We start from the raw sequence: 13,149 nt of genomic DNA on the forward strand, positions 1-13,149 counted from the left end.
ATGTAGCTGTGCATCGCCCGGCATTTGTTGCGGGTGATTTTAATGCATGGTTTGCATCGTGGGGCTCTGCCTACACTGATGGACGGGGTAGACTGCTTCTTGAGGCGGCAGCAATTTTGGACCTGGTGTGTTCTTAACACTGGGAATGAATTTACTTACCGGAAAGGCATATATGGGTCTATAGTGAACGTCACCTTTGCCACTCCCGCCCTTGCGGCTAAAATTAGAGACTGGCGAGTGTGGGAAGGTTATACAGGGAGCGACCACCAGACTGTCGCTATGACGATTGACGATGGTAGATATCGTGTGATAGGGCGACCCCTGACTCAAGGATGGAGTGTGAAGGGAATGAACCCCCAGTTATTCGTGGAGGCTCTTGATTTGAGCAAAGTTTGGCAGAAGGAAAGGTTCAACTGTTGGTGGATGAATTGATGAGGGCTTGTGACGGTCTCCTTCCCCAAAGGTGTTACAGGGCTAGTTGTCCACCTGCTTATTGGTGGAATGAGATCTCACGAGAACGGAGTCAATGCCTAAGGGCTAGAAGGGAAATTCAGCAGACTTATTTCCACTCAGCTAGGGAACATTGTAAGGTACTTTACAAACAGAGAAGAAGGGAGCTACAGACGCTCATAAGGGAATCCAAGAAGGCTTGCTGGTGCAAACTTATTGAAGAAATTGAAAAGGATCCATGGGGGAGACCATACAATATTATTGTTAAATATGCTGCGAGACCTGAAGTACTCACTGTTATGGATGTGGAGGCAGCCCAGCACATCATTGATGGATTATTTCCTCATGAAGATGGGGTTCTGGCGACTATCTCAGGTGAGATGCTGGACCTACCAATGTTCACGAAAGAAGAATTGATCACGGTGATGGAGAGCGTCCCTCGTGACAAGTCCCTTGGTCCTGATGCGTTACCGAACCTTGTGATTAAATTGACAGTTCTAGCTAATACAGATGTATTTCTCGATGTTTATAATACCTGTCTGTGAGAGGGGGTATTCCCCAAAGCGTGGAAGGCACAGCGTCTTGTATTGGTACCGAAACCTGGACATGATCTGGCGCTTCCATCGTCTTATCGTCCACTGGTGATGATTAATACATTGGGGAAAATCATGGAGCGTATGCTCCAGCAAAGTCTGGTTCGTGCAGTGGAGGATGCAGGCGGCTTCTCGGGGAAACCATATGGTTTTCAAGCTGGTAGGTCTGTACTTGATGCGGTGGATGAGGTGATAGGCACGGCTCGGATGTACCTTGCAGAACGTAAAATGTGGGCATTGGTGGAGTTGGACGTAAGAAACGCATTCAATTGCGTTTCTCACGTCGCCATTGCGAATGCTCTCCGGAATCTGCAGGTTCCTGTATATGTGTTAAAATTATTATTGTCTTACTTAAGAGACATGTGATTGACTTATATAGTGGAGAATGGCACGATTGTTAGGACCATTGATCGGGGTGTGCCGCAGGGGTCAGTTCTTGGACCGACCTTATGGAATACGGTATATGATGGAGTCCTTCGAATTTCACTTCTGGAGTTCGTTGCTGTGGTTGGCTATGCGGATGACATAGTACTCGCAGTTGGGGCTACTATAAACAGAGATTGTGGATAAAATTCAGGCTTTATATACTACGATCAGCACTTGGATGGCTGGGGTTGATTGCACTTATCACCTCTAAGAAAAGACGTCAAACACTCTCGTTGGAACAGGCGGGAAGGAGGGTTGATTCCAGACTGGCTATTAAATACCTTGGCATCTGGATTGATGTTCGATTGGGATAAGTTGTCCATGTTATGGAAAGTTGTGAGAGAGCAGAGAGGTCAATGCGTGCAGTTGCCATCTTACTTCTAAACAGGGGGCCTGGAGAACTCAAGAGGAGGTTATTAACAAGTGTGGTGTATTCTTTCCTCTTATATGGGACAGATGTTCTGAGGTATAAAAGGTAATGGGAATACTTGCTGCATTGCATAGGAGATGCTGCCTCAGGATTTTGGCAGCTTATTGTACCGTCTCAAGAAAGGCTGCAGAGGTGCTGGCTGGTGTTATGCCAATTGCTCACAGAAGGAAACATAGAGAATTAAGAATGCTTCCTTCTTTGGAGAAGAAGAGATGATTGTGGCCAATTTACAACAGTTGATGAATACTTGGCAAGAACAGTGGGAAGCGGGAGAGAAAGGTCAGTGGACTTACTGTCTGATTGGGAATGTAAGGAGTTGGTACAGTAGGGCTCACAGATCAATTGATTATATTCTTACACAATTCCTGGCCAGGCATGGTGGTTACAGATCGTATCAGTTTAGGTTCACTCTTGACCATTCAGACCGCTGTCCGGCCTGTGATCTGGAGGAAACTTCGTACAATGTCTTTTTCTGTTGTACAAGGTTTCAAGATGCACGGAGGTGCATGCTGGATGCCCTGGGTCAGGGAGACATGTTCAGACCTGAGAATTTTCAGCAGATAATGCTTCAGGGTGTGAAGCAGTGGACTATTATTACAAATTATAATAGAAAAGTTTTAGAAGAACTTAGTAAAACAGAAAAAAACTTGTAGGAGATGGTGAGCATTGGTGCGGCCTGCAAGGGAATGAGGTGTTGAGCGTGCCGGGTTGTACATATATGCAACTGAGTGCCTTGGGGGCCCTCTCGAGCATCAGGGGGGGGGGTCGCTTTGGTGCGGTGAAGCCGTGGACACTCCACTCCTGGTGCCTGAGGGCATTGCTCATGTCTTTAATGATTATGGCTGATGCTTGTGTGGGTAAGTGATAATTGGTAAATAGCTGAGTTGTGTGTGTGTGTGTTTTGTGTACTCTGGGTGAGATTGTGGAAATTCAGTTAACTTTTGAGTGTACTTTGGTGGATAAGTTATGTCTTGTGGCCATGTCTTCTTGATTGTGGTGCGCTTGTCTTATGTTGGCTTGAATGTATAAATGTGTGTGGTACATGTACATCTTAGTACCTGTTAGGTGTTCTATTTTTTCTGAATGTTTTTCTCTTTAGGTATTTGTGGTGTGCAGTATGTATGATGTGTATAGTGATCTGGTATGGATGATGTTTGCTAGTGGAGACTGAATGTGTGTCAGCGCTTAACCCCTTCCTGAAGTATTGCTTTATTTGCAGTTTCCCAGGAGGTGGGGTCGCCAGGGATGGAGGTTTAGTCGGTAGTGTGCAGGAATATATACACATTTTCTGTAACAGCTTGTGGAACCTGTTAGCGAGTCCAACACTACTTTGGCGCCTCTAAATGGGATTCCTCCACCTCAAAAAAAAAAAAATTGTTGAAGGTATGAATATATTTATTTAGCATTCTTTGTTTAGCTTGTCAATTTCAAATTGAACAAACATATTGAGATGGTGCAACAAGTAGTAACATTGTAACAATTTATTTAGCATTCTTTGAGATATACATCACAAGCGTTAACATTTTTTCAATATATTTTTAGAAAAGTTTTATCCATCTTGACAATGATACGTTTTTCATGTTTTAAAAATGTTTAGGTTTTGTGTTTTTCTATGAGTAAGTACAATATTGTTTTTATTTTCTGTTAGTTATGATTTTTTGAGAAAAGTGATTTACATTTTGATAAAATTAAACTAGAGTTTAATTTAATTTTCTGATCTAAACTTGTTAAACTACATTCATCTAATGAGAATTAATTTTCGGTCATTGCCAGTTTATGTATCATATTAAAATTTCTGTTAACATATTGTTAAATTTGTTTTCCTGTCTTTATGTGCATTGTTTCAATCTAGTTTGGTATGTATAAGTTTAGTTTTAAATAATTTTCACTCCTGACTCGTTATGAACAAAAATTTAGCAAACTAATTCATAAAGATAACTTATTGAAGGTAGTTCTTTTTACCAAAAATATGTATGAAAATACATAATAAAAAATAATCACACTTTTTAATAATACGAGAAAAGTTATTAATGACTTTCTTTAAAATTATGTGGAAGTTAATTTTTTTGGACTAAACAGGAATAAAAACAGAGGAATTGTTAGCAGCTTCAATTTAGAGGATTAGGAAACTTCTGTAGCATATGTTTAAATAATAAATTTAATCGACTTTATATTTTTGTTCATTTTAGTTGTTAAATTTAGAGAATTTTAAATTATACAAACATGTTGAGATTGTATAACATGTTAACAGATGGTGCTACCTGGAACATTTATATGATGTGTAGGAATATATATGTCCTGTTTTTAAAAGGTGATAAACTTTGTATGTGTTCTTTTTGTATGGGTTCATTTTGGTTGCATATACAGTCTTTTGGGTTATTCTTAAGGAGGAAAACTGGAAGTTAATTTCATCTTCATCCATAAAATAAAAAAAGATAACTGTGTGTTTGTTTGTCTTATGTGCTCACATTTTTACTTTAGTTGCTATTGGCACAGAGCAAACCAACAGTGATGCGTCGGTTGGCTCTCTCTCAGCCGACTCTCTCCTGCTAGAAGCAGTCTGTCAATTAATTTACAGATTACTTCATTTCTAAGCGTAGATTACTTTTATTTATATTTAATATTTAATAATAAAATAAAGGAATTATTAGTTAAAATTTAGCAGTAAAAAAAAGGATTTTTTAGCAAGAGTCGTTAGCGCAAATCTGGCTGGTGTATCATGAGGTCCACTCTGTGCCAATAGTAGCAGCTGGACTGGCAACTAACACAACCTCACACAAACACATACAAGACTAAACGAAGAAGCCAACTCCTCCCTTTTATTAATATGGCTAGCGTTAAACATTATATTTCTATTAAATACTATACCTGCTCACTCCTTAAGCCTTATGGTAAATATAAAAACACCCTAATGTTATAGAGAAAAATATTATCTACACACTAATATTTCTTTTAAAATACTTAATATTTTAACAAACATGAGGATATGAAAGTGTCGAGTTGAGGGTCCAGGAGGCAGAGCCCTGACTGGCTAGTCAGGTAAAAATGTGCTAGTGGCTAAACAGCTAAAAATGTTCAGGATTTTGAAGCTTTCATTGTAAAATTGTTATTAGTAATTGTAACTAATAATTTGTTATTAGTAGTTGTTATTTAGTTACAATTGGCAAAAACATTTAACAAACTCATGGGTAATGAAACATAAACCATGTAACATTTTCACTGCAGGCCTCCCTTTGTTTTATCTGTGCCAATAGCAGCTAAAATAAAAATGTGAGCACATACAACAAACAAACCCATGCACCATCCTTTTTTATGGAGTGGTGGTATTCTATGTACATTTTTTTACAAAAATTATAAATTAAACATGTTTAACATGAATCAACTTTACAAATAGTGAGGTACAAAAACAGAACACAAAACCATCTAGAGGAAGGAAAAAACTTTGTATAGCAGATTTAATCTATTTTATCCAGTCAATACAAATGATTACGTGGTAAGAAACTTAAGTCTTTTTAATCTCATCATATTTTTTTTACCTATCATCCTATTGACATTATATGTTTTAAAACTGTGTTCTCAGATAAATATTAAAAAAAAAAGTTTTACTATTTATAGAATGCTGAAAATAGCGTTTTAATTCATAGGCTTAACTATTAAGAGAAATAAATGTGATTACATTAAATTAAATGAAAATGAAAGAAAAATTTTAGTTATTTGAAAGTAAATCATATTCTTAGTTTAATTATAAAAACTACAGCAGATACATTTATCAGTCAACTGTCTACAGGAAATATAAACAATTCACATTTTCTAAATAATTGGTTTACAAATCACTTTTGAATGGATAAATTAAAAGATATGAAATAGCTTATTTTACTTTATAATAATAATAATGAAAAGTGCTTACAATAATAAATTGTAGACTGTGCTGTTTTCATATACAGTCTCTATTTGTGTACATTATTTACATTAGTAACTTTGCTCTTAATTCGAGAATGATTTTTGCTACAGTTTTACTACATTTGTATTATACATTTTATGGTGCAAACATTAAAATGAGTATATGCAATGTTTTAAGCAGATGGAATTCAGTTTAATTTTTTAATCAACACTGGCAATTAAAAAAAATTAAATATTGAAATTATAGACACTACTAAAAGAATTATAAATAACTTACACTTAGGATGTGAAATAATAAATGTTGGCTGAACATTTATTATAGAACCACATTAATGTTGAAAGAGAACTAGACCATGGATTCATTCATGTTCATAAGTATGGCACTGTTTAGACTCTAATTACTTAAGAGTTAAAATTTCAAGATCAAAAAAATATATATCTAAAACTTTCTGGATATAACTGTGGTATATTAACTTACATGAGATAAAAACACAACAAAGTTTTATTATAACTTACTTGACAAGTCACAATTTATTAACGAGATATGTCAATTGAAGTACATAGTAAACTTACTTTTAACAAAGTTGATCAGGATCAATTTTACTGCTTCAGTATTCGGACAATCTCCATAAACAAGGTAGTGTGACTTATTAATGTCTCTTGTAGAATAGTAATGCAACCATTATTAATGGTAATGTAAGTCAGTACGTACGTAATGATATGATTCTATTTGCAACATAATATTGTTCAGTTTTAATCTTGACAAAATTCAGTTGGACCATAACATACTTGCATTTACAACTAGTAGTAGTATAAACAAAATTAATATATCGCTTTGTTTTTAATTGAATTTGTGAACTCCTTTTAATATTTAAGATGTGACAGTTTGAATTGTTTCCTACAGTAATGTTACATGTAGAAACTTATATCTGAATCTTATAAGGCAAGTACAGTACATACATTATTTTGATTATAGTATTACTTGATGATGTAATCAAAAATATTTTTAAATACCATAAACTTAATCATAAAAATTTGCATTCATATATCATTTGATTTTTAACTATTTTAAACACAAAATTTATTTTATAGATAAAAAAGATTTGCATATATCTTTTTACATCAAAATGCAAGTTATTTATCTTTCCTCGCTTATAATATAAAACAGAAAATTTTTTTCCAATAAAAAATATAGGTATTACGGGCAAAAGAGTAAATTAAATGGTAATAGATTAAATTGATGTAGCCAGTGTACACATTATATCATATGCGATAACAAATCATAGTTTTTATGTAATCGTATATTTACTATGTAAACTCTTATAGCTTCATATTTTACCAACTTAGCTTTCTGTACTAAGATTTGTTCTGAGTTAGATCAAATTCTCTACACATTCTAATAACATTAAAATGCAATAATTTTATATACTTTTTTCCTATTTTGCTGTTTCTGTTTTCAAAACCCTAAAAAATTTTATTCAGTACAATTAGACTAAACAATTCAAATGTTAATGTAAATCACTACTTCTGTACCACATGAAAAGTTTACGCCCATTTCTAACTGGTACTATTGTAAAAATCAATATGAAAGAATATATAAGTTATATCAATGGAGTTAACATTTTCAGTATTATGAATGACTAAAATCTAATGAACTCTGGAAAGCGAGAGAACAAAATGTCATAAATAGCTACATGTTCTGCTTTCCTGAAGTTTCTTCCCCTTCTACTAAGATTCCACACTTACTGCCTACACCCTCTCATTTTCTGTCAGATGAGCACACTGCTATATCAGTGCATCAAAGACTTGCAGTGATTGAATTTTTAACAGGAGAAAAATTGAATGTTAATGACATTCATCGTTGTCTAAAAGCCACTTATGATGATGAACTGTTGATCAAAGATTATGAGTGGGTGAGCAATAAAATTTTGTACATCAGAAGATGGTAAAGTGAATATTTAGGATGAACCTTGCTGTGGTTGAATGGTCTCTCAAAACCAGTTTATCAGAAGGTGGATAAATTGATTCAAAATGACCGTTGTATCACCACCCAGATAGGCATAATGAAAGAATGACTAAGAAACATTATTACACAACTGGGCTACTGTAAAATCTGCTCATGGTTGGTGCCATACATACACATAGAAAAGAACAAACAATGAAAGGAATTGTTGTGAACAGGGTCTGAATTGTAATCATGACAACGGAGATGACTTCCAGTATTATGGTGGGAGTTAAAACTTGGATTATCAATACAATCTAAAAGAAAAATGGCAGGCATGGAACACCAACACTATGGTTCACCACAATAAAAAAAAATTCAAAACAACCCTCTGCAAAAAAAAATTCTTTTGACAGAGTTCTGGCATTCTAAACACATGTACACGACCAACTACCAAGAAGCTGGTTGACTATAAAATCTGTGCGGTACCTCAAGAAGCTAAAACACTGCAGGAGACATGTGTGCTGTATTCAATAATCAACAGAGCTGATAATTCTGCAACATGATAGTGCACGACCACAAACATACAACACGTGCAACTGCCAAGGCTCTTGTGAAATTGAAACCTGAACCTACTCCATACTTACCAGATTTGGTGTGCTGCTATTTTCACAGTTAAAGAGGGATATTAAGGTATTCATTTCACCATTGATGATGAACTGAAGAACGCAGTGACAATATAGATAAAGGAAAGACAGCTAGCATTCTTCACTTTAAAAACAGGATATAACAAACACATACATGTCTAGTCTTCAGTTATATGGACAATAATCACCATTTTAGAAGTAGATTAAACACATTTTCAGTAGTCGTTTTACAATAGAATATTCTGATTCAATTTTTATTCTTCACAAGAATTAAATCTCACTACTGCTGTACAAGTCACTATCGCTTACGTATCAATAATCATAAATAGGAGGAAAAAGCATTAGAACAAATCATAAACAGGATGAACTAATGGAAATATTAAAAAGCAAGAGTAAATTGGAAAAATAGGAAGATTAACTCAATAACTGAATCCGAATTGGAGAATAGGGGATGTATAAACTGAACAATTGAGGAAGAGTAAGGCAAAGGTGTTTCTTATTGCAACATTGTTAAATATGTATATTGACAATATGATAAAAAATGCTCAACAAGAAAATGAAGGGATAGGCATAAGAGGAAGGTAATTTCAGGAGATGAAATACATGATATTCAACAAATGATTTCAAAATGAGAAGAATTTTCAAGTAATATTGATGATATAAGACAGTACGCTAATGAATGCACTCAAAACAAGGTAGATTAAACAAGTAAAATAGTATAGGAGTTATGTTTATAGAAAATCTGCAAGAGAATTAAATAAAAATTAGAATAACAACGGCTAACAAAATGTTTTAATAGAAAGAAACAGTTATTATGCAGCAAGATGGGAGTTAAATTTGAGGAACCATTTTGTGAGTGTTACTTCTGCATGGATATGAAACAACACTAAAAGAAAGAAATAAAAATGTAAAGGTCCTTGAAATATGGTCATGCAAGTTACAAGATTAAATAGACAAAAAAAAAAAAAAAAAAATGAAATAATGTAAAGAATAGAAGCACTGATTAAAACAGTGACAAAGATTAAAAATGGAAAAGGATAAAAGGAAGTGAGAACTATCAATTCAAAAGTTTAGTTGGAAATGTATGATATATGGAGATGAAAAAAATGTAAAGGACTTGCCACAGGCATATAAACCATATGATGATGATATTAACTGATTCAGCATTTAAAACATTCTATTTTCACAAGACCCTATAACAGAAACTCAAATGCCATATATATGGCATTAGCTGATGATAGGTTAATGATACTAATAAAACATCATTGATGTTTTTACCACAATTGCTGATATTAAAGAATATATATATATTTAAAATCAATAAACAGATTTATTAACTTTATTAAAACTGTAAGGAAAAGGTGTATAAAAGTAATAATAAAAAAAACCGTTAAGAATACTGACAAAATTGCATTGTATTTAAAAATCAGGTCATCACCATATTTCAACCATTCTTACTTAATATATAATATAAACTATTTTTTTTTGTTATTTTAAATTAAAATCTACATTTCTATACAGTAATAATATAACAACAATAATAATGACTTAAAAATAATTAAATATTTAATCACCCCCCCCCCGGGATGTATACCAAATTTGTTCAGGTAGCTGAGATCACAATATATATTTATTAATCATACATAATACATATATATTATAGAGGAAATAATTGCACATTACATTCTCTCTCAATCATCTGCATTATTGTAAATTATAATTATTAAATGCACTCTATATAAATATTGGAATGATGATGGATAAAATTATGCCTGTTCCTGATAAAAACTGTACTTTCTTATACAAAATGTAAAAAAATGAAAATGATATCAACAAAAATACACCAAATTATACATTAAACAAAAAATGAACCAGATACTGGTTGGACAATTAAAAATAATAAACTATAAATGTACAGCAATGTACATATACAAATATATTTCTAGTATCTAAATTGACACAGACCTTTTTTTCATAATTATATTATCAACAAAATAGGCAATTTAGGTTGAAAAATACTTAGAAAAATTAAACAATAATAATTATTAATGTTTGTACTATTTATTATTAGTATTATTTTGACACCGATAAAAAAACAATAAATAGATTTAAAAAAAAATGAATTACAAAATATATGAATACTAAACAATTTAGTTTACAACACTAAATGCATAATTTTTAATATCAATTTTAAAATTGTTTACACTTGAAACATGTTATAATAATTTGATTCATTTGTTAAGATATAGCAATTAATACATGAATTTACAACATTCAAATATTAACTTAACACAGTGAAAATGTATTTTAATTGTAATACTTATCATGAAATTAGCAAAAAACTTTAAAAAAATATCATTTAGGCAAGAGAAAGAAGAAAAAAGCAAATAAAAAAAAACTGTAGATAAAGTATATTATTAAATTATCATGTAAAAAATGAAAATATAAAAATACATATAAATTAAATATATATTTCATAAATACAATCAATAAATGCTTTTATATAACTTTATGGAAAAATTACTTCAATCACAGTATTTAACATACTAAAATGATAAAAAATGTGCCTTTTATACATAAAATAAAATCAATAAGAAAATAAAATTTTTTTACAATGCCAAAAACATGACTATAAAATACATTTTCAATTTAACTATTTCATGTATATATATTTAAATTATTTTCAGTGAATAATTTTCTAAATATGATCATTATTAATTATACAATCTTTTATTATTGAATGTTACAATAATTACACGATTCAATAAGACTGAAATTAAATAAATGAAGTTTTTTTACACATGATTTCTGTGATAACCATCAAATGAAAATCACTGTACCTTACACATGAACATTTAAAAAAAGCTTCTTTCCATCAAGGATGATGTATTCCCGGCCTGGAAGTGATCATTTAAGAAGATAAATACTTAATTTAAATATACAGGAACTGAGTACAACAAAAATTTCTTAATGATTATCACCAAAAATAAAATTTTTATATACTTTATTTGATTTTATAAAAATAGGAATTGAAAAAAAAATTAATATTATAAATATATATACTCATACAGAGAAGAGAAAATACACTCATTTAAGTAGCACCTGCCCATACAGATCAATAGATTATAAGTAAATTTAGTCAAGAGATTTCTTCTTTTCTTTTTACTGAAACTAATTTAATAATTTCTCTAAATAATCAAAGCACAATAAATGAATTTTAATGTGAAAGACTAATTTTTAACATAAAATTAAAAAGCCTTATCCATTTAATCTTCTAAAAATGTTTATCAAGATAATTGGATTATATAAATATACTTAATATAATAAATCCATTCTCTATATTTTCTTTTCTTTTAGATCACAAATATATCTACCTATAAGAGCAATTTTTTTTATATTTAACTTTTTTTTTTAAACCAAAACATCTTAAATTTTATTTAAGATAGAATGAGTGGTAAGTTTTTTAAATTTCACAATTATAGCAGTGATAAATTTTGTTGTTGAATAAGATTTGAAAATAAATAAGTTATCCAGTTGTACAATTTGTGATCCAAAAGCCTAATCTTATTACATGAAAAAATATTATAGTTTACAGATAAAGAGAAAGGTGAGATAACAATCTAAACATAAACTAGAAAAAAGTCTGTTACGAATAAAAATTACAATTTTTAACGAAATCAATCTCATATTATTATTTTAAGCATATTATGATGACCTTTTTCATATGACTTATGGTTAAAATGTATATTAAGCTATTTTGCTATTCTTGTGAGCTTATATTAATGAAAGAAAATCTTGCAGCTTGACTAGCACCATGCTCAAATAGCTAGGCAGAATAAAACAAAAGGAAGACAAAGGGAAAACTTTAATTTTAGATATAAAATGTTTTTTTTTATCTGACATATATAATTGAATATGAAGTGAAAATTAACAAAAACTGAATTGGGTGATAGAAATTTATAACGCTTAGAATTAGAATTTTATAAAAAAATAAACTATCAAGGATGTAAAGTTATTTTTTTCAATACCATTAATACCTCAGATGTATTTTTAAAGGGAATGATGAGGTGGATGAAAAAATATCAGACTCTTGCTGGGAATTGAACCCACGACCAGCTGATTTAGAAGACAGCATGATTACATCAGATTAAATGTGCTTATGTAGGCACCACTAATATACTGATTACTGTAGGTGTTTAACACCATGAATGTTTCTCAATCATGTAATGAAATAGTCAAATATTTATATAAAAAATAGCATGACATTTTCTAAATAGATAGTATTTAGCGTATAAATGATTAATGATCCAAGAAAAAATGAAATGTACTGCTACACTGTATGAAAAAACAAATAAAAAATGCAGAAGTGTACACACTAGCAAAACAATGAAATTGTTGCAGTTTATTCATATAACGGAAGCTTTAAACCCAGTTCAATGGAAAAACAACAGTTCCACTGTATCAATTTAGATATGTACAAATTCTCACATTATGTTCCAATAAGTTTAGTCTTGCCTACTAACTAGTCATATGAAAACATCATCAGGATGTGCTAGACTTAATGCAAACATACTAATTTAAAATCATTTAATATGGAGGACATCTTTACTGTCTCTTTATATATTTACAATGTACTAAAAAAAATTATACACATGCTTAAATTCCAGCATCTTATGAATGTTTACAATGAAAAATATATGCAACTAACATTTTCTCAAAACTTGGAAGGCAATTTCTTTTAAGGCAGTCTAAGAAAATACC

This window comes from Lycorma delicatula, chromosome 4 (genome assembly GCF_047948215.1).
Source record: "Lycorma delicatula isolate Av1 chromosome 4, ASM4794821v1, whole genome shotgun sequence".
Taxonomy (NCBI): Eukaryota; Metazoa; Arthropoda; class Insecta; order Hemiptera; family Fulgoridae; genus Lycorma; species Lycorma delicatula.